The 22,850-nt window shown below is 43.1% G+C and overlaps 1 protein-coding gene across 6 annotated transcripts in view; it reads left to right on the forward strand.

The window, feature by feature from the left end:
- Positions 1-22,850, forward strand: part of LARGE1 (LARGE xylosyl- and glucuronyltransferase 1) — a 629,905-nt gene that overhangs the window by 449,893 nt on the left and 157,162 nt on the right. The gene's annotated exons all lie outside the window — the stretch shown is intronic.

Raw genomic sequence — 22,850 nt, forward strand, 5'->3', positions numbered from 1 at the left:
CTATTATCATCATCCTTGTTTAACAAGTAAGGAATCCGATTAAGAGATACGCAACTTGCCCTTGACTGGTAAAGTGATGCCGATAGGAAGAAACAGAGATTCAAACCCTGGTAGTCCCACCCCAGTATTCATCTTCTCTATGGGATCAGGCAAGATTCCTGAGAAAGCTTCTAAACTCATCATATTAAACACAAAAACTCTGTTCTAGCGAGGAGACTATGCCATTCCCTGCCCCCAAATTCAGCCTGGCTCCCCGTCCCTGGAGCACCTCCTGTAGATGGTGGAGTAAAAAGAGGTGCGGTTTGACAAAAGAGGGCATTCCGTCTCCATAATATTATTCTGATATTGCTGTCAGAAACAAGTTCCTGGCCTCTCGCTTCTGCTCTCTCCTTTTCAGCCAGTTATCCCCTGAACAAAATTGCCTCAAGATTACAGATGAGCAGCTGTGTTTCGGATGCAGGGGCGTTGCCATCTTGCTGACAGCTGCGTTTTCTCTAGGGACATCGGCTAACCCACAGCACCCCACTCTTTCTCCATGCTCCTTATTTTCCTGTAAGCTGTGGTCGGTTTCCTCTTGTGACCGCAAACGAATCAAAAAGAGAACTGTTTCCCAGTTATTCCTTATTATCTCAAAGCAGATGTTCAAGGTGAGGCTCAGGATGACTTATCAAGACTCCAGAGGTGATTTGTGTCCTGATAACAGTGAGGTCTCAGACTCACATATATGCAGGTGGAAGGCAGGCACTGTCAATATGCAAAGCGTGCCGGGTGTAAGGGAGTAAGTGCCATGTCTCTACCATTGTCACCAAGCACATATATGTCTAGTTGTATAGCCTTTTAAAAGACAGACTAGACCGGGCACAGTGGCTCACGCCTGTAATCCCAGCACTTTGGGAGGCCGAGGCGGGTGGATCACCTGAGGTCAGGAGTTCGAGACCAGCCTAACCAAAATGGTGAAACCCTGTTTCTAAAGAATACAAAATTAGTCGGGTGTGGTGGCACATGCTTATAAGCCCAGCTACTTGGGAGGCTGAGGCAGGAGAATTGCTTGAACCCGGGAGGCGGAGGTTGCAGTGAGCCAAGATTGTACCATTGCACTTCAGCCCAGGCAACAAGAGTGAAACTCCGTCTCAAAAAATAAATCAATAGATAAAAATAAAAGGCACGATACATTGACCAACAATATATGTTTGAGGCCCTTTGAGTGAAAAAGATTATCGAGATTTAGTAACCTTGAAGTTCCCGTGAAATGTGTGATTCTGTGATACCATGATTCCTTTTCAGAAGGCAGGCCAACCTCTTTTCCCTTCCAAAGATGTTTTGGAGAATACTTTTTCTGCAATATAAGAATATGAGATGTCTTCAAACTGTGGGATGGTGAGAAGGTGTGCCTTGGTATCAGCTGCACACTCCTAGAAAGGCGCATAGTCATAGAACAGGATTAATTTTAGCAACTCTGAGAAAATGGCCTGTTTTTTCTCTCCCTCTTCTCCCATTCATTTAATAAATATTTTTTCCATCACTTTTCATATGCCCAGCACCTTGTGTATGTAGAAGGTATAAAAAAGTGCTGGGCGCAGTGGCTCACACCTGTAATCCCAACACTTTGGGAGGCCAAGGCGGGTGGATCACCTGAGGTCAAGAGTTCAAGACCAGCCTAGCCAACATGGTGAAACCCTATCTCTACTAAAAATACAAAAAATTGGTTGGGCGTGGTGGCTCACGCCTGTAATCCCAGCACTTTGGGAGGCCGAGATGGGTGGATCACGAAGTCAGGAGTTTGAGACCAGCCCGACCAATAGGGTGAAACCTTGTCTCTAGAAAAATACAAAAATTAGCTGGGCATGGTGGTGGCGTGTGCCTGTAATCCCAGCTGCTCAGGAGGCTAAGGCAGGAGAATCGCTTGAACCTGGGAGGCGGAGGTTGCCGTGAGCTGAGATAGTACCACTTCACTCCAGTCTGAGCGATAGAGTGAGACTCCATCTCAAAAAAACAAAAAATAAAAATACAAAAAATTAGCCAGGTGTGGTTGTGGGTGCCTGTAAACCCAGCTACTCGGGAGGCTGAGGTAGGAGAATCGCTTGAACCTGGGAGGTGGAGGTTGCAGTGAGCCGAGATTGTGCCATTGCACTCCAGCTTGGGCAATAACAGCAAAACTCTATCTCAAAGAAAAAAAAAAAGATAGAGAGAGATGAAAAAGTATAGGTTGTATCATTTTGAAAGTATAATGCATCTCAATATGTTAATACTCAGTAGAGTGGCTCGCTTATCCTCGTTTGCCTGGAACTCTCCCAATTTTAGCATTAAAAGTTCTACATTCAGAAAACTCCTCAGTCCCAGGCAAGCCAAGATACTTGACCACCCAATGCTCTGGAAGACAAGATGAAATGGTCTTGTGCAGGCATCAACAGAATTCCTGTACACGTGACAGCTACAAATGCAGAAAGATACAGGTGCGTCGTTTGATGACTCAGATGCTGCCAGCAGCACTGCTACTGGTATCATTACTTTACAAAATGACGAGCAGCTCTTGGTAAAATTCCAAACAAAGCAGAGTACGATCTTCCCTCAATTTACATGGTAGAGGCTTTGCTGGAAAAGTCAGCATATATTAAAATGTGCAGAAACACTCAGAGTTTAAATGTAAAATGTGGTTTAGATTTTATACATAGCTGCTTATTGACGTCTTTTTCACGAAAATGACAATCTGCTGAGACATTTGAAAGTCATGAGAGGCAAGGGACTATTGTGTGTGGTGTGGAATTTCCCCGTACGGTGCAGAATATTGATCATCCCTTGACCTCACCTTCTAAATTTAGCCAATGGCATCCTCTAATTATAGCAACAACAAAAACCACCTGCAGAGATTTCCAAAATACCCCGCTAGGAATCAGTCCTGCTCTCATTGGAAACCACTATACTAGATATTTGAAAAGAAAGAAATACTGAAAAAGAGGTAAGCAACCGTGAGATCCTTTCTCTGTCATCCCTTTTTCTTTATCTCCTCTCCCTCTGCATGCCCCTCTCCTTCTCCTTCATCAGTACAAACTGTTGACAATTTCTCTGTGTTTAATAACATCCTGCAAAGTGCTTGGGAAAGTCTGCAGGTAACTACCATCTTTGCCTCCAGAGAGCTTAAAGTATGCTTGACAATATGAAATCAACTGAATGAATCAGCTCAAAGATAACCCATGGCATTAAATCAGGATTGCCTGCTCAGCTCCACCTGTAACTGAATTGATTGGATGGTCCTCCCATTGTCTCCCCTGGCTGTGCACTGAGGCTCTACTCTGTATCTTTTTTTTTTTTTTTTTTTTTTTTGAGTCAGAGTCTCACTCTGTCACCCAGGCTAGAGTACAATGGTGTAGTCTCGGCTCACTGCAACCTCAGCCTCCCGGGTTCAAACAATTCTTCTGCCTCAGCCTCGCAAGTAGCTTGGATTACAGGCACCCGCCACCACGCCCAGCTCGTTTTTGTATTTTTAGTAGAGATGGGATTTCACCATATTGGCCAGGCCTGTCTCTTGGCCAGGCTGGTCTTGAACTCCTGACCTCATGATCCACCCGCCTTGGCCTCCCAAAGTGCTGGGATTACAGGGGCGAGCCACTCCTACTTATCTTTTATTGATCATAAGATCAGCCCAGTGCTTTCAGCCTCTTTTTGTACTTTGGCACCTGGGAAGGAGGCCTACACCTCTCTGAGTGGAAGAGTTTCCTGGGCAGCCTTGTGTTTGATCCTAACCGGTTATTCAGCGTGGTTCATATGGGCATTCTTTTGGGTGGGGCGCAGGAGTTGGAAACAAGCAATGAATAAAATACAAAAAAATTCATGAGGAGAGAGAAGAGACCATAATAAATTATTAAAGAGCCACATTGGAAAATTGAGCAAATGCTTTGCATATAAAAGCAACGGTTATAATAAGAGGTATTATTATTATTATTATTATTATTATTATTATTATTATTGTGTTTATACTTTATGGGGTTGTTCGGGGCTTTCCAGAATCAATATCTTGTTGTTAGAAGAAAGACTGGGCTGAGCGTGGTGGCTCATGCCTGTAATCCCAGCATTTTGGGAGGCCAAGGTGGGTAGATCAACTGAGGTCAGGGGTTCAAGACCAGCTTGGCCACCATGGTGCTAAAAATCTCTGCTAAAAATATGTCTCTGCGAAAAATACAAATATGAACTAGGTGTGGTAGCGTGTGCCTGTAACCGCGGCTACTTGGAAGGCTGAGGCATGAGAATCACTTGAACCCAGGTGGCAGAGGTTGCCATGAGCAGAGATCACGCCACTGCACTCCAGCCTAGGAGTCAGCGAGACTCTCTCAAAAAAGAAGAAGAAGAAAGACTATTAAGTCTCATCAGTCCTACCACATTTATAAGTCATTTTACAAACATTGCCATACATGGTCCTCACAACAACCAACTCAATATTCTATTTTACAAAAGTCCAACCTGACACTCAGGGAAACTCGGGTCACACGCTGTAAAATAGCTCTCTCGGATTCATACATGGTGTTTCTATGAGACTACACTGCCTTTTCCTCAAAGGAGGCATTTGAACTGAATCTAAATGAAATATTAGATGGTGTGGGCCAGACCAGAATGGGGTCCTGCATTCAGAGAAGCCAGTGCTCCCCACGAAGAGGTCGAGGTCAGTGTGGAGGAAGTGGAACTCACAAGGTGAGGAGGGCTTATGGACGAGAGGAATGAGGGGCCCTTCCAGGGAGGTGAGGGAGAGCATGTGCCCATGCAGGGCTGATGGAGATTTGGGCCCACAGGGAGTCTGCTGGGGAAGATAGGATGCAGATTCTATGAGACTTTTTGGGAGGTAGCTTTGTATGATGGAAAGAACAGGGCTTTGAAGTCAGACAAACCTGGATTTGAATTCTGGCTCTACCATATTCTAGCTATGTGCCCTTGGACAAGTAGCTTAAGCTGTCAACTTTAGTTTCCTGATCCATACGAATGGGGATTAATATACGTATCTCAGAGAGCCACTGGAAAAAATAAAATAGATGTATGCAGATCTTGTGTTCCTAGGCAATATTCAATAAATGTTTTGATTTTGTGTCCTCCTTTTTGCCAAAGGAATGATTGATCAGCGGTTGATAAGTAATGGGATTTGAGGCTTCAGAATGTGCTGGCTAAAGATGGTGACTGTAATCAAAAAATTAGATGTTGGGGTTTGTTTATTTGTGTTTTTAAAAAGAAATGGGATCTTGCTGTATTGCCCAGGCTGGCCTTGAATTCCTGAACTCAAGTGATCCTCCTGCCTCAGTCTTCCAAGGGACTGGGACTAGAGGCATGCACCACTGTACCCAGATCAATGGGTTTTTGACATGTTAACTTTGAGTGACAGCCTAGTTGAGATGTCTGGTGTAGAATTGGTGATATGGGGCCAGAACTCAACTGAGACTTGAGAGGGGTGAATTGTGCAGAGACATTGATTTGGAGAGTCCTCAACAAAGGAGTGAATGCTCTGATCAAAGAGTCAGAAGATCAGAACAGAGACCAGGCTGTTGGTGTTCCATGCGCTCGTCAACGCTGTTCATTAGCGTTACCCCATCTTAGGAAACATGGCGGATTGCTTCCAGATGTTACCTTCAAGATCTACATTCCTTTCAGATGGCTCGTCTTCTGCCACAGCTAGCAAGGTTTGCCTGAACATTGAGGTCACAGCCTCAAATGAGCCCCTCAAAGCCTCAGAATGACAGGAGAGAAGCTCAGTCAGGCACTCCACTGGCATTTAAGGTAGACTGAGCTCTGCCAATTTCCAAAGACAGATGGAACTGAAGAGCCAAGTTTTGGTAACTTGGACAAAAACCAAAGCAATTCCAGATGTTAGAGCCAGAGCATCCGGCGCCTCTGTTGCTTTCCACCCCTGTAGCATTAAAATTAGAGAGCAACCGCCAAGTAATGAAGTCTGGGTCACTCCCCATCTGTCTCACTAAATGCCACTTGGAACCAGTGCCTTTTCATTTGACAATAAAATCAATGAATGAAATATCGCAGGGTTGAAAGCAATGCTGTACAGAATTCATTACGGGCGATGCTGTGGTCCAAAGGATGGAAGACTCAGCCCTCTGCACTTTACTTTCCGGTAACATCAACACATCTACTTAATGAAACTTGAACCTTCTGTTAATCCTTCACCTATTTGCTTTTAAACTGAGTCCTTTTGAGGAAAGTCTAAAGGCCTTCTCTTTGGATTCTGCCTCTTAATGAATTAGCTGTCATAAAACATTGGAAGATGCAGTCGTTTAAGGAAAGAGGGACTAGTTAATTAGGAAAACAGCTCAAGATTGGAGGACTTTTGCCGATAATCACTGGGTCGCTTATCAGCCAACACCATTTATTTTGAATTGTTCTTTCCTTTTGAGAAATATCTCAACACTGAACACACCGAGCTGAGGGTCACAATTTATACAAATTCAGATACAGCTATGGGGTGGGAGAGAGAGCAAAGAAGGGTGGCCAAGAGATGAGAGAATGTCCTCACTCTTGGAATTAACACTTGCCTCTGGAAGAATGGGAGACCCAGTTGAAACAATATCATTCCTTTGTAAGTAATGAAAACTAGGATCAACATGAGAGAACAGATTCTTTTTTTGAAAGAGTTTTGCTCTTGTTGCCCAGGCTGGAGTACAATGGCATGATCTCGGCTCACTGCAACCTCTGCTTCCTGGGTTCAAGCTATTCTCTCCTGCCTCAGCCTCCCAAGTAGGTGGGATTACAGGTGTGCTCCACCACGCCCAGCTAATTTTTTTTTATTTTTATTTTTAGTAGAGACTGAGTTTCACCATGTTGGTCAGGCTGTGAACTCCTGACATCAGGTGATCCACCTGCCTCAGCCTCCCAAAGTGCTGGGATTACAGGTGTGAGCCACCATGCCTGGTAAGAACAAACTCTTAAGGGGTGTGTGTGTGTGTGTGTGTGTGTGTGTATAGAGAGAGAGAGAGAGAGAGGTAAATGAGGCCAGGGCTCATTATCTGCTGCCCTTTCTACAAGGGAAGTGTTATTTCCTTGGGATAGTGGGTGTTTGATTTACATAAGGGTATTAAACAACAACAACAAAAAAGAAATATCTGAGATGACAGGTAACATTCACAGCTCATCTAAGAAATATCTTCAGACTTAATCCAGGCTTCCTTTTTTTTTTTCCTGCAACAAATATTTATTGAGCACTTACTATATTCCTGCTGGGTCCTAGAAATAATAAGTCATAGATTTCCCTCAAGAGCCTGGGTGTTCAAGTAAGAGAGAGAGAGAGAGAGAGAGAGGCAAGAGAAAAAGCAAGAAAAAAACAGTGATGGGCATTAGAAGGCAACAGAGAGAGAACAAGAGTAAGGAAGGGCAGGGAAAGCTACTTTGGAGAGAGGGACATGAAGGAAGGCTTCTCCAAGGAGGAGAAATTCAAGCTGGAAACATAGAAAGGCGCTGACCGTGACAAGAGTTGGGGGGAGCATTTTAGCATGTGTGTGGGCTTGAGACAGGACAGAGCAGGTGGTCTTGAAAGGATGGAAAGTCCAACATGGCAGGGGTATAGGGAGTGACAGGTGGTATTAGGAAGTGAGGATGGAAACGAGCAGGGGCATATTGGATAGGGACGTATAGACCACCACAGTAAGTTTGGGTTTTTATGTCTAGAATTTTCAAGTAGGGAACTGGATGGGAGAAGATGTCATGGAAACAAGGTGACCACTTAGGACCAGGTAAGGAAGTTGGTACAGCAGCATTTGCAGGTGGAGGTGGCAAGATCCAAGATATATTTTGGAGTTACCATGACAAGGATGCCATTGGTGAGGGAGAGGAGGAATTTGGGCAGACTGGCAGATTTCTGTTGTGAGTCACACTAGGAGGATGGAGTCACTGTCACTCAGCCTTTTAAGGAAAGTTCATGGCACATCAGCAGTGCACTTTGTCTGTGCCAGGGCTGGAGAAGCAAACAAGTGTAGAATGCAGTTCCTTTGGCCGGGCGCGGTGGCTCAAGCCTGTAATCCCAGCGCTTTGGGAGGCCGAGACTGGCAGATCACGAGATCAGGAGATCGAGACCATCCTGGCTAACCCGGTGAAACCCCGTCTCTACTAAAAATACAAAAAACTAGCGGGGCGAGGTGGCGGGCGCCTGTAGTCCCAGCTACTCGGGAGGCTGAGGCAGGAGAATGGCGTAAGCCCGGGAGGCGGAGCTTGCAGTGAGCTGAGATCCGGCCACTGCACTCCAGCCTGGGCGACAGAGCGAGACTCCGTCTCAAAAAAAAAAAAAAAAAAAAAAAGAATGCAGTTCCTTCCCTCACTGGGTTCACAGTCAGAACAGGAAGATGGATGTGTGAATAGACACTTAAAGAATGCCTTATGGTACTGGCATCCACCTAGAGGTTTTCTGAAGAATGTCCTGCAAAGCCTATTGTTCCCTCATCCACAACCCCCATGTTTGTTTTGTTGCAATCATTATTGTTTTGTATTTGTTGGTATATGTGAAATCTGTGGCATATGTTCTACTTGGGGGGGGACATATATAATGTTTACATTCTGTTTAAAGAATAATAAACCTAACATCCATGCACACAGCGTCTAGCTTAAGACACATCCTCACCCAAAGACTTGGAGCTCCATATTGTCTTTGCCCCAGAGCTAACTATTGCACCAAATGTTGGATTTATCACTTCCATGTACTTTGTGGTTTTAACAGTCACGGTCACAAGCAATGTGTATTTCTTTTGCCTCTTTTAACTTTATACAGTGGAAGCATTCTATATTAATACTTCTGTGACTTGCTTCTTTTGCTCAAATTATGTTAGTGAGATGCATCAATGTTGCACCATATACATTGAGTTCATTCATTTCACTGCTGCATGTGAATAAGTCACATTAGATTGATCTATTCTTTTGTCATAGGACGTTTGGATGTTTGCCATTTTTGGCTATTCCTAATACTTCTATGAGTACTATTTATATATCTCCTAGGGTTTTCCTGAGAGGTTACACATAGGAGTGGGTTAGAGAATGCGTGTATGTGTGCGTGTGTGTATGTGTGCATGTGTATGTGCGTGTGTGTATATGTGCATGTGTGTGTGCGTGTGTGTGCATGTATGCTCGTGAGCATGTGTGCATGCGTGCTTGTGTGCATGTGTGTATTCGCGTGGGTGTGCATGTGCACGTGTGTGCATGTGTGTATGCACGTGCGTGTGTATACACACAGTCAACTTTATTAGTGGCTGCCAGTGGTTTTCCAAAATGTTTGGTTATTCCAGTTTATACCCCTACCCTAGTGATGAAGAGTTCTTATTGCCACCCATCTTAACCAGTTCTTACTCATTATCGTTTTACATGCTATGATCTTTTCCAATCTAGAAGAACGATACCTGAGATGTTAATTTGCATTTTTTTCATCATTAATGAGGTGGTACATTTTTAGTATGTTCATTGGCTGGTAGAATTTCTGAGAAATATCTGTTTATATCTTTTGCCCATTTTTTTCGGTGCTCATCTTTTCCATATTGACTTGTAGCCACACTTTATGTGTTCTGCGAACTAAGCCTTTGCCAATTTTATATGCTGCAAATATCAGCCCTCAGTTTATTGCATGTCTAATTTTTATGATGTCTTATGATGCGCTGAAGTTCTGCACTGAAGTTGAGTTTATCAGTCATTTTCTTTACGATCTTACATGGTTTTGGATTCGACTTATGAAAATAAACTAAAACCTAGGGTCATAAAAATGCTCTTCTTATTGTATTCCAGGTTTTTGAAAGCTTTGCCTTTCACATTTAACTCCTTCATTCATATGAGATTAAATATTTTTTGTATGGTAATGATTTGTCCCAATATTTTTTTTATTACCTTTTCCACGCTTATTTGTCACAGATCAAGTTCCTATATATGAATGAATAAGTTCCATTAGTTGTTTATGTATTCCTAAGTCAAAACTACATGTGTTTAGATTATTATGCCTTTGTAATAATCTTGATAGCTAGTAGTGCTAGTTTTCTCACCTGCTCTCCTTTCTTTTTTATGACTTAAAAATTGAACTATTAAAAACATATATAGGACGGGTGCAGTGGCTCGCGCCTGTAATCCCAGCACTTTGGGAGGCCAAGGCAGGCAGATCACCTGAGGTCAGGAGTTCGAGACCAGCCTGGCCAACATGGTGAAACCCCATCTCTACTAAAAATACAAAAATTAGCTGAGCGTGGCAGCAAGCACTTGTAATCCCAGCTACTAGGGAGGCTGAGGCAGGAGAATCACTTGAACCTGGGAGGCAGAGGTTGTGGTGGGCCGAGGTTGCGCCACTATACTCCAGCCTGGGCGACAGAGTAAGACCCCGTCTCAAAAAAAGTATAGTACCAGCTCAATTAATTGTCACAATCTTGGCCGTTCTTAACTGTATATATTTTGGGATAAGTTTGTCAAGTTCCTTGCATATGTACACACACACATTGGGATTTTCATTGCAATTTTATTTCTGTCTGTAAATCAATTTGATGAGAATTGTCTTTGTGATAATGAATCTTCCTATCTATAAACCTGATTTGTTATTATTTTATTTGTTCTTTAATATCATCCAATAACATTTTACAATATTCCCCTTAAAGTCTTACACATCTTGTATAATTTATCAGTAGACTTCAATTTTTTATTATGTAAAGATTATATCTAGCAATGTATCTTTTGTCTATTTTGAATACAAATTCATCATCTTTTTTTGTATTTGTATTTTCTTTTTCCCTCTTTTTATTTTCAGAGTTTTTCTTTGATATATAGTCGGATTTATTTAAATTTCCAAATGAAAATCTTTCACCTAAAAAGTAAGAGTCTATTTACTCTTAATATTGCGGCCACCAAGATGGCAGGTGTTATTTCTACTACTTGATATTGTGCTTTCTAGTTGGCATACTTTTTAGATTTCTTCATTTCTCATTTCTAACCTTCTTTAGAATGACTGTAGATTTTTATTTCTCATTCTAATTTTAACCCCCACTAGATTGAAAGTTATACACCAAGAATCTTAACATGAATATTTAACTTCAAGTCCGAAATTAATATCTTCACTCTTCTCCAACACAATGTGAGAATGTTAGAAAGTTTCATCACCTCCTCCTGGGTTACATGCTTGTTATTTTAAAAGTGTGTTTGTTCTAATTTCATTAATTAGATATCCTTGCTGATTTTTCAGTAGATAGATAGATAGATAGATAGATAGATAGATAGATAATCTTTTTTTTTTTTAGATGGAGTCTTGCTCCACCACCCAGGCTGGAGTGTAGTGGCACGATCTTGGCTCACTGCAACCTCCATCTCTTGGGCTCAAGCGATTATCCTGTCTCAGCCTCCCGAGTAGCTGGGATTATGGGCACGCGCCACCACACCCAGCTAATTTTTGTGTTTTTAATAGAGAGAGGATTTCAGCATGTTTGCCAGGCTGGTCTCAAACTCCTGACCTCGTGATCCACCCACCTTGGCCTCCCAAAGTGCTGGGATTACAGGCCTGAGCCACCACACCTGGCCTCAGTTAGTATATTTTAAAATGTTTATCTATAAAGTTGCTGTTTTCTTTTCTCACTATTCTTCACATTTCAGACCTTCCTTCTGGGATTATTTTCCTTCCTCCTGAAGTATATCTTTTAAAATTTCCCTTCATGTAGGTGTCAGGTACTAGTAGCATCTGTTTTTTATTATCTGAAAAAATATCTTTATTTTGCCATCCTGAAGGGTGTTTTTCCTTGATCTACAATTCTCGGTTGACACTTATTTTCTCTCAGTACACTGAAGGTATTCCACTCCCTTAAGGCTTACCTTGTCTCTGTTGGTAAGTCAGTTGCTAGGCAATTTTTACTTCTGCAACGTTTGTTTGGTTCCTTTTCAAATACACCTGGTCATTTTTGACAGTTTTCTTGTTCTTTTATCATAAAATTGTATACTCTGTATAGTTATCTATTCATGAGTTATAAATTACCATAAAACTTACTGGCTTAAAATAAGTGGATTTATTATGTCTCAGATTTTCTGTTAGACAGAAATCCAGGAGGAGCTCAGCTAAGCAAATGTCCTTTGGGAACTTTCCTGCAGCTGCAGTCACACATTAGCATGGGATGGATAACTGACTTCTAAGGTGGCTTGCTCAAGTAGCTGGCAAGTTGGGCCCTGCTGTAGGCCAGGGGCTTCATTTCTCCTCTGTGTGGGCCTCTCCATAGGGCATCCTGAGTGTCACTACAACATGGAGATTGGCTTCTTCCAAAGAGAGTAAACAATGAGAGAGAGAGAGTGTGTGTGTGTGTGCGCGCACGCGTGTGTGCACCAGGCGTGGGTCATAACATTTTTTTTCTAATTTCTCTTTTTTTTTTCTTTTTTGTAATTATACTTTAAGTTCTAGGGTACATGTGCACAATGCGCAGGTTTGTTCCATATGTATACATGTGCCATGTTGGTGTGCTGCACCCATTAACTCGTCATTTACATTAGGTATTTCTCCTAATGCTATCCCTCCCCCCTCCCCCTACCCCATGACAGGTCCCGATGTGTGATGTTCCCCACCCTGTGTCCAAGGGTCATAACGTTTTTGATACTTATATTCACGTGTCACTTCTGTCCCATTCTATTTATTATCACTTCTGTCCCATTCTATTTATTAGAAATGAGTCACTGAAACAATTCAATGGGAGGGAATCTCTGCATTTTAAAGAGAAGAAAGGGAAATAATTTAGAGACATATTTTACTTGTTTGTTTGTTTGTTTTTTAGAGACAGGGTCTCACTCTGTGACCCAGGCTGGAGCACAGTGACACAATCATAGCTCACTGTAACCTCCAATTCCTGGGTTCTAGCAATCCCTGGAGACATATTTTAAAACCACCACCTACTTCCTATTATTTCTTGAAATATATTAAACACATTTTCCTTATGTTCTGTGCATGATGATTTTATCAGTGTTCTGGGGTTGAATTCATTGTTACTTCTGCAGTTTTTGTTTATTGTCGTTGTAAGTTCACGTTGTTGGAAATTTATCTTTGAGGCCAGTTTTTAAAATACAGTCCTCTAAATAGGATTTGTATTTGCTTCTGCCAGGCTACAAGATTGTTGGCTTTCAGACCAACAAGGTAGCTATGATTCTGGCCCCCAAACTACCTGAGAATGAGCTTTGAATTAAGAATTCTCAATGGAGATCAATGTCTTTTACCCAGACCCGAGGCTAAGACAGGCAAATTTCCTATAGAACTGGCTCCTTCCTTCTTTACCCATCAAAGGTGTGACTTCTGGGGGATCCTGTCTTTGCTTTTTGTTCTCCGGGGTGTTTTTATGTAATCCTCGTCTTCATCTCCTTCTGCTGTGTTTGCGCCATTAAAACTAATGCTTAATTCCACTAGTGATAGGCATCCTTCCCAGGGCAGGCACTGCCTTCAGCTTGCTTAGCTCTCAGGGTTTGTGCTATCTTATCAGTTTCCATTATTGACTGAGGATCTGCCTTATGTTCTTGCCTCCTCATCTATTTCTGTTACACACATATAAACACACCTATGTGCATATATACATACATTATTTTCACGTAGCATTTTTATGCCAGAGTTTTGTTTTCCATGATTTATTTTTCTCTATGGTATCGGACACCAAACTACCCAGGCAGCTCTTTAGAAATACGAATTTGCCGGCCCAACCTAGAGTTAGGAAATTAGCAATTAGAATCTTCTGAGATGGGTACCAGCTACCTATATGTGTTTTTTTAAAACCTCCCCAGAGGATGCTGATGCCTGTCACTGTCAAAGATAATTATTATAATGAAGACATGGTCCGGAAGCCGTGGAAGCTCAACAGGAGAGCTAAATTTGGCCTATAAAACTGAGGAAGACTTTATAGAGGAGGAAATTGCATTTTGCCTTTTTTAAACATTTCCTCTCATCCTTTGACTGCTACAGTTAACTTGACGGTACGTAAGCACCTGAGCATCATGCCATGTGTTTGAAGACCCCAGGGGAATGTCCAGAGGCAGCCATCATCTCACGGTGTGTGGAGCAAGGTCGTGGGACTTGGCCACTTTGTAGGATAAGATTCCCTAGCATTTGTCAGTGCCCATCCACTTACCTGCCCATTGCCTAGGCTCGGAGCCACTGTGGACCAGCTTACAGAGCAGGAACTTACCTGCATTGTTCTTGGTGCTGCTGGGGTTATGAATTGGGCTGTCTGGGCTGGCGGTGCAATGTAAATATCAGATAAATGTGGCAAGGAGGATTCTGTAGAGGGGATAACTCTCAGAAGGTTGGATTCTATTATTTCACAACCCAGAGCCATACGAAACCCTGCAATGTCAGAGAGAGAGAGAGAGCTTTGTTTGATTTTACTGTTCACTGCCCTGTAAAAGACTTTCACCGTGGATCATGCTCCTCGATTCATATTGAGAGCAGATGCTTAACAGTGCCTGAGGCCTGTGCATTTGGAGGGAAAAAACCCAGTTTGAATCTCAGCTCTACAACTTATTAGCAGCATGACAAGGAATTTCACTGTCTCCGAGCTTCAGTTTTCGTTCTATTAAATGGAAGGTAAAAATACCTATCTTCACATTGAGAACACATGGACACAGAGAGGGGAACAGCACACACCAGGGCCGGGTGGGGGCCGAGGGGTGAGGGGAGGGAACTTAGAAGACGGATCAATAGATGCAGCAAACCAGCATGGCACACGTATACCTATGTAACAGACTTGCATGTTCTGCACACTTTTTTCTTTTTTTAGAAGAAATTAAAAAAAAAAATACCTATCTTCTAAAGTTATTGCAAGACTTAAGTGAAGCAATGTATTTTAAATGCCCTATACTGTACCTGGTATCTAGTGGAAATTTCTGTTTATTATTTTTGCTGTTGTGATTCTGAAAGACTCTAACAGATAAGTAGGGCAAGAATTATTTCCATGTTCTTGTGTTTAGCATACATAATGCCTGCTCACCTCTGCATTCAAGTCAAGACCAGACTTATGTATCCATAGCTTGAGCCAACTCTTCCCTTCTAGATTTAGTTCCTAATAAAAAAAGTAAAAATGGGCCAGACACGTTGGCTCACGCCTGTAATCCCAGCACTTTGGGAGGCCGAGGCGGGCAGATCACCCAAGATTGGGAGTTCGAGACCAGCCTGACCAACATGGAGAAACCCCGTCTCTACTAAAAATGCAAAAACATTAGCCAGACATGGTGGCACATGCCTATAATCCCAACTACTCAGGAGACTGAGACTGAGAGAATCACTTGAACCAGGAGGCAGTGGTTGCGGTGAGCCAAGATCGTGCCATTGCACTCCAGCCTGGGAAACAAGAACGAAACTCTGTCTCAAAAACTAAAAATAAAAAATAACAGTAAAAATATACATTTTTAAAATTTATTAAACGAGTCTCATTTATTAAACAAGTCTGAAGTATCCAGCACCAAGTTAGATGCTTTACAGACGTGGTCTCTAGTCTTTTTTGGGGGGACGGAGTCTTGCTGTGTCGCCCAGGGTCTGGAGTGCAGTGGTGCGATCTTGGCTCACTGCAAGCTCGGCCTCCTGGGTTCACACCATTCTTCTGCCTCACCCTCCCAAGTAGCTGGGACCACAGGCACCCGCCACCATGCCTGGCTAACTTTTTTTGTGTTTTTAGTACGGAGATGGGGTTTCACTGTGTTAGCGAGGATGGTCTCAATCTCCTGACCTCATCATCTGTCCACCTTGGCCTCCCAAAGTGCTGGGATTACAGGCACGAGCCACCGCGCCTGGCTGGTCTCTAGTCTTTATAATAAACTCCAGGTAGGTTTTATTAGCTTCATTTGACAGGAGCAAATCAAAGCTCAGAGAGTAAACGATGCTGCAAGATTATATTCTTGGCCAGTGGGTAAGCTGGGATTTGAAACTAAGATTCTGCTGTTTTCTGTATACATACACAGCCTCTCCTTCACCTTACACTTCTCTACCACAATTGCTGTGCTCAGGGCCTTTCCTCAGCCTGGAAGGCCGTTCACATCCCACTCTGCCCAATAAACTCTTTCGTATCCTTTAAGACCTAACACGAATGCTACCTCCCTTGTGAAGAGGCTCTGGCTCCCTCAGGTGCAAAAAAAAAATTACTCTTTTTCAATATTTTCATGGGATTTTACTTACATTCCATTTTTGTACACTTTTTTGTACACTTATATTCCATTTTTTGTCTTATGTCTCTTAGGCGTATACATGTCTCTTGCACTTATTTGTAGCATGTTTGAACTCAGCAGTTATATCTTATTCTTTCTTATTTAATACAGACTACCTTTATGCTTTGTAGATGTTTATTAAATGTTTATTGAATTAAGAAATAAAAATTAGGCCAGGCACGGCGGCTCACGCCTGTAATCCCAGCACTTTGGGAGGCCAAGGTGGGCAGGCGAATCACTTGAGGTCAGGAGATCGAGACCAGCCTGGCCAACATGGTGAAACCCTGTCTCTAATAAAAATACAAAAAAATAAATAAATGAGCTAGGTGTGGTAGCAGGCACCGTAATCCCAGCTACTTGGGAGGCTGAGGCACAGGAATCGCTTGAACTTGGGAGTCAGAGGTTTCATTGAGCCAAGATCACGCCACTGCACTCCATCTAGCCTAGGTGATAGAGTGAGACACCGTCTAAATAAATAAATAAGTAAATAAATAAATAAATAATAAAATGTTCAGAAAGGTTGTTAGACAGATACATTCTTAAGTATGTTTGTCCTTAAATCTTCAGTGATGCTATACAAGTGACTACCATCTGTTAGCGGGGGAAAAAGTTGACACACATTTGCCCTAGTGCCTGGCTTTGCCCCTCTCTGTGAAGTTTCCACATTGCAAGTGCACAAGTGAAGGAGCTTCTGTCTACTCAAGTTTTATAAGTTGCAGAAGTTTATTTGACTTGATCGTATCTCCTGTTCCCAGTCCAGGTCTTTATCTGTGGCCCCTCCAGCTTCTTCATTACCTGTCACATAATTCTACATTTACAGAAGGTCACTGGACCGCATGTTGAGTTCTATTAGCTCAGAGCTGCAGCCGCTCCCGTGAACAAGTTCTTAAAATGATTCATCATGAGGAGACTTACACCTGAGTTACTGGGTCATTGTCACTCAAAAATTGCATAAGTGGAATGGAATTAGAATCTCTCAGGAGCTAAAAGGTTGCATTTACAACAGGTTCTGCCATTTCTGTGATGTCTTTCATTCAGTGACACTTCAATAGAAAGTTAATTGAAATGGAAAAGATCAAGCACAAAGGCAAAAAGCAAAAAGGACTTTACAAGATGTTTAGCCTTATTCCATGCTTTGATGAGGCATAGATGTGGAAGCCACAGGCAAGCCAAAAGCTTTATGTTTCAAAAACTATTAAAACAATAATATTTCCAAAATCGGCCTGTCTCCAAGAAAAATTCACGGTACCCCCAAATTGGGGAGTATGGATACAGCAAATGCGGTAGGTCAGAGTCATTAGATCATTTGGAAGAGTCTCGGTTCAGATGGGGTTGGTGATTGTGTCTAGCGTCTTCAGCGGCTTAACAGCTATGAAATAATTGGCAACCACAGAATCCTGGACCGTCAGAACTCCAAGTATCTTTGTGGGTTCTTCTGTGGAAATATTAATAATCTTATTTTGCAAGAGTGGAGGTCCAGGTCTAACAACAAGTGGGCCTAGCCTGGAACTCAGACCTCTTGTTGCTTGTTTCCAGTGCTTACCTGTAGTAATTGCTCAGCCAGCCACAAAGCTGGCCATAGCATACGGAGAAAATGTACAGACAAGTCATTGCTGTGTGATGAGAGAATGGCTGTGGGTAGGGATACTTTGGAGTCACAATCTTGTCACTGAGTGAGGGTCCACCAATTAGAATTAGGTGTCGTGTTTCCTGCAGTGCCTATACCCACAATGCAGTTTCAAACACCAGTTACTTAAAGCAAAGATAGTATTCAAACTCACTCTTCAAATACAAGAATGCGGACTCTGGGGAGACTTCTACTATCCTTCCCAGTTGTTTAAACCAATAGCAATTTTATTTATTTATTTATTTATTTTTTTGGTCTGAGACAGAGTTTCACTCAGTCGCCCAGGCTGGAGTGCAGTGGCGTGATCTCAGCTCACTGCAACCTCCGCCTCCTGGGTTCAAGTGATTCCCCTGCCTCAACTTCCTGAATAGCTGAAACTACAGGTGCACACCACCCCGCCTGACTAATTTTTTGTTTTTTAGTAGAGACGGGGTTTCACCATGTTGGCTAGGATGGTCTCGATCTCCTAACCTCGTGATCCACCCACCTCAGCCTTCGCCTTCTTCCAAAGGGCCTGGATCACAGGCGTGAGCCACTGTGCCCGGCCAAAGTCAACATCTTTTCTTATAATTAACCTAGTCTCAGGCATTTCTTTATAGCAATGTGAGAATGGACTGATACATACCTGGACTAGGATTACTATGGGAAACAAATCTGTAATTAATGGGTTTATGGGACATGCACCCCCTGGAAAATAGCACAGAAACTCTGTCATTGTTGGAATATAAAATTGAGATGTTTCATGACCCACAGAGCTCCGTTTAGTGTAAGCAGTGATGCATACACAACTCAGAGACCTCATGTGTTAAATCGGGGCCAGAACACTTTTCCATGTGCCAAGGAATTGGAGGGTGGCTTGGGTGGTCCTGGGCTTCTCTCTGCCTTGCCTAATAATTACTTGACACCAAGGCATGAGCTCTGATGTTTGTGAATCTGATCCTTTGTGTTATCTCAATTGCTTAATTCAGCGTGTTGATTAGACGTTCAAATGAAACAGCCTCTGAGAGATGTTCAAAATGCAGTAGGAAAAAGATAAATACCTGGTTTTCCCATTTTTCAGAAGAGATTTTATTAGAAGTCCCTTATGAGAAAACTTTGAGAGAACCTAGATCTCTAGTGGAAGCAAAACCATCATAGAAACTGGAAGTTGGAACGAAGTCCACTTCTAGGTGAGTTTAGCGAGAACCAAGTGCAAAAAACGAGGACCCAGGAGAGAGAGACAGACGGACACAGACAGAATGAAGATGGACTGCCTCAGACTGCCAGTCAGATGTACTCCATATCACGGTGCATGCAGAGGACCTGGCTTTTCAGTGATAAGAGTGAACTATTATCTCACTGATTGTAGCTGACTGTCTACATATTCTTGGTAGTTTGATAAACCCTCACCACCAGTGGTGGTACTTTTGGTTGCTCCCTAGGAAACCAAACTGAAGTATGTAGCTGTCCAAGTTAAGAGTGAAACAACAACTGTTTTTTTTTTTTGAGGCTGAGTCTCCCTCTGTCGCCCAGGCTGGAATGCAGTGGCATGATCTCGGTTCGCTACAACCTGTGCCTCCCAGGTTCAAGCGATTCTCCTGCCTCAGCCTCCTGAGTAGCTGGGATTACGGGCGCGTGCCACCATGCCCAGCTAATTTTTGTATTTTTAATAGAGATGGGGTTTCACCATATTGACCAGACTAGTCTTGAACTCCTGACCTCATAATTCACCCGCCTCTGCCTCCCAAAGGGCTGGGATTACAGGCGTGAGCCACCGCGCCTGGCCTGAAACAACAACCTTCCAACATCTTAGCGTTAGCACTACAAACCTTTCTGTAGAGATGATGAAGATGGCTTGTCTCTGTCTATTCAGTTTCCTTTTGGGAAAGCTGGAGGGCAGGCCAGGGTGGTATGGCTTAAGCACACAGCATTCTGTGGTTCCTTGCTGCCTTTCAAACAATCCTCCATCATGGTAACTCCTCTCTACCAGGCCTTTGGCAAGCCATATACAGTAGATTGTGCAGGGTTCATTTCTTGAAGTAAAGGAAATGAGCATTTTGTAAGCTATAGTATCCATTAATTAAAATTGCAATAATTTTGAGTAAGGAAAAGGATGGACATGCCTCAGCTATTTTCAAGGGGTCCTATTTAAACATCTAGACCTCTGAGCTAAGGGAGCGTGTTGTTTCTATGCAGTCCTCTTTGTGTACCTGAGATGGGCATTCCTGCCAGCACCTTTGATGGCGCTGAAATGCTTTGCTGACAAATCCGCTGCGTGGCCTTCGTCACCGATTAATTCTCAAGTGGCCTTGAGCCCTAAATAAGGAACAGACGTCCCCCCAGGCAGACTTGCCCTGCCACTTGCTACTAAACTAGTGACCTTTTCCAGATTGAGCTTGTGACAACAGCCTGTTTATATGGCCAGCTCACCTGAGACAGGTGTACCAGGCCTGCCATGGACCCTTCCCTGGAGGAAAAGCCGCCACCTCTGCCTTCTCTGCCACTCTTTCTTCTTTTGCTGGCAGTGCTCTGAGCAAGGGCAATGGCCTTTCTCCTCAAATGTCACCTCAGCTGTGCTTCCCCAAGCCCCACCTTCTGTCTTCTACATAGACCACCCGCCCTGCACCCTTGCTGTGTCCCTTTGTCTGCTTTCCTTTTTGTAGCATCTCTTGTCACCACTTAGCATTTCATTAGGTGTTTATTTGTGATCTAGCTTCCGCATTGGAATGAAAGTGCCAACAAGGCAGGAATTTTTTGGGTTTTTGTGTTTTTTTTGGTTTTTGTTTTTTTTGTTTTAACACTCAGAGCCCAGAATAGTGCCTGACATATGATCATCGCTCAATAAGTAACTTTTGTATGAATAGATGTGTGGATGAATAAACAAACAGCTGAATGAACAAATGAGCAAATTCAGGTTGGAATGCGGTCTCTGGCTCCTTGTGAAGAGGAACCTGGGTGTAACTGGAGACCTTTAGTCTCAGTGAAGTAACTCAAGAGTGGAAAACCAAACATTGTATGTTCTCACTCATAGGTGGGAGCTAAACTATAAGGATGCAGAGGCGTAAGAATGATAGAGTCCCATAGAGTGGACTTTGGGCACTCAGGGAGAAAGGGTTTGAGGGGGTGAGAGATAAAAGACTATACATTGGGTACAATGTCTACTGCTCGATTCATGGGTGCACCAAAATCTCAGAAGTCACCACTAAAGAACTTATTCATGTAACCAAGCACCACCTGTTCCCCAAAAACCTATTGAAATAAAGTAAGATAAGAATTTTTTTGGCAGCTGAGCGTTCTTTTCTTGGTGGTCACCTACGTGCACATAGATAAATGTGTTCCCTCTCTTGTTCTCTCCCACTGCTGCCCACCCCCATCTCTGAAACTTTGCCAGGCGAAGTTGTTTTCTACCCTGAACTTGGATGCCTCCGTCGGAAAGGATATCAAAACTATGAAAAGGCAAGGTCTTACACATTGGAATTCTTGGTGATTTAATGCCATGCCAGGAGAAGACCACTAGCTGGCCATTGTAGCTGTGTTCTCCTTGGCTTGCTAAGGGAGAATCCGCTCCGAAGAGGGCAGTGGCAAGAGGGAGATCAGCGGGCTGCATCTGCACTGGCTTTGCTGACAGAGCCCACTCTGCTCTACCCCGTGGTTTATGTGGAGTGTGAGTGTGTGCTGTTCAGCATTTGGAGGTGTTGGATGAGAAGGCTCTTGTGCAATGGCCTAAACAAAGCCAGGATCCATCCAGACACCCCATTCTAGCTATTCATTTCAGCAACCTTCATTTCCAGGCTGATACCACGTGGCTGATAAGGACCGTTTTGTTAGGAAACAAGGGTTCCGGCCTTTACTCATCTGTGTGATCTTGGGAATATCATTTACCCTCACAGCAAGTCAGTTTTTATCAGTAATATGATGAAAAGGTTGACTAGATGAATATTAAGGTTTTCTTCCAGGTGTAATATTTTTAACCATATTGGGATATCCATTCATTTATCTATCTATTTATTTGTGAGATGGAGTCTTGCTCTGTTGCCCAGGCTGAAGTGCAGCATCTCAGCTCACTGCAGCCTCTGCCTGCTGCATTCCAGCAATTCTCCTGTTCTCCTGCCTCAGCCTCCTAGGTAGCTGGGACTACAGGCGCCTGCCACCACACCTGGCTAATTTTTTTTTTTTTTTTTTTTTTTTTTAGTAGAGATGGGGTTTCACCATGTTGGCCAGGCTGGTCTCAAACTCCTGACCTCACGTGATCGCCCACTTCAGCCTCCCAAGGGATCTCTTCTTTATATTGGAGTTCTCATGTTCTTTTTCTCATCATTCAAGTGAGAAGTTTGGTTCAAAACATCGTACAGACGGTTGCAACTCTGATTCCCGTGCTGTGATGCTGCATCAAATTTGATCAAAGTACAAAAGCCTCAGCCAGGTGCAGTGGCTCACACCTGTAATCCTAGCACTTTGGGAGGTGGAGGCGGATGGATCACTTGAGGTCAGGAGTTCGAGACCAGCCTGGCCAACATGGAAAAACTCCATCTCTAGTAAAAATACAAAAATTAGCTGAGCATGGTGGCGGGCACCTGTAGTCCCAGCTACTTGGGAGGCCGAGGCAGTAGAATCACTTGAACCCAAGAGGCAGAGGTTGCAGTGAGCCAAAATCGCACTACTGCACTCCAGCTTGGGCAACAGAGCAAGACTTTTCAAAAAATGAAAATAAAAAATACGAAAGCCTCATCCTCAGTACAGGACATAGCAGACTGTTTATAAACATGAGGGACACAGTCTTCTTGATGGACAGTTTCAGGGCACTGACAGCCAGGAATGTGGGTTGGGGCTCAGCTTTCTTTTGAAAGTGGGCCAGCTTGGCCAGCATATTGTTCCATTGGCAAAAGACTGGCAATTGATTGCTCTCCTCGAAGCATGTGCATTGAGTTGTATATATACCAGGCAGCCTAACCCAAAGTTGATGAGAATGATTCAGAAACCTTGGTTTTTCACTGAGGATGTTAAGGAAGCCAATTGTGAATCTCACCATAGACAGAGCATCTTGTCTTGTGAGTGAAATGAGGTTGTAGCTGTAATGAACTGGCAATACATACCATCTTTG

The sequence above is a fragment of the Chlorocebus sabaeus genome, chromosome 19 (assembly GCF_047675955.1).
Source record: "Chlorocebus sabaeus isolate Y175 chromosome 19, mChlSab1.0.hap1, whole genome shotgun sequence".
Lineage (NCBI taxonomy): Eukaryota > Metazoa > Chordata > Mammalia > Primates > Cercopithecidae > Chlorocebus > Chlorocebus sabaeus.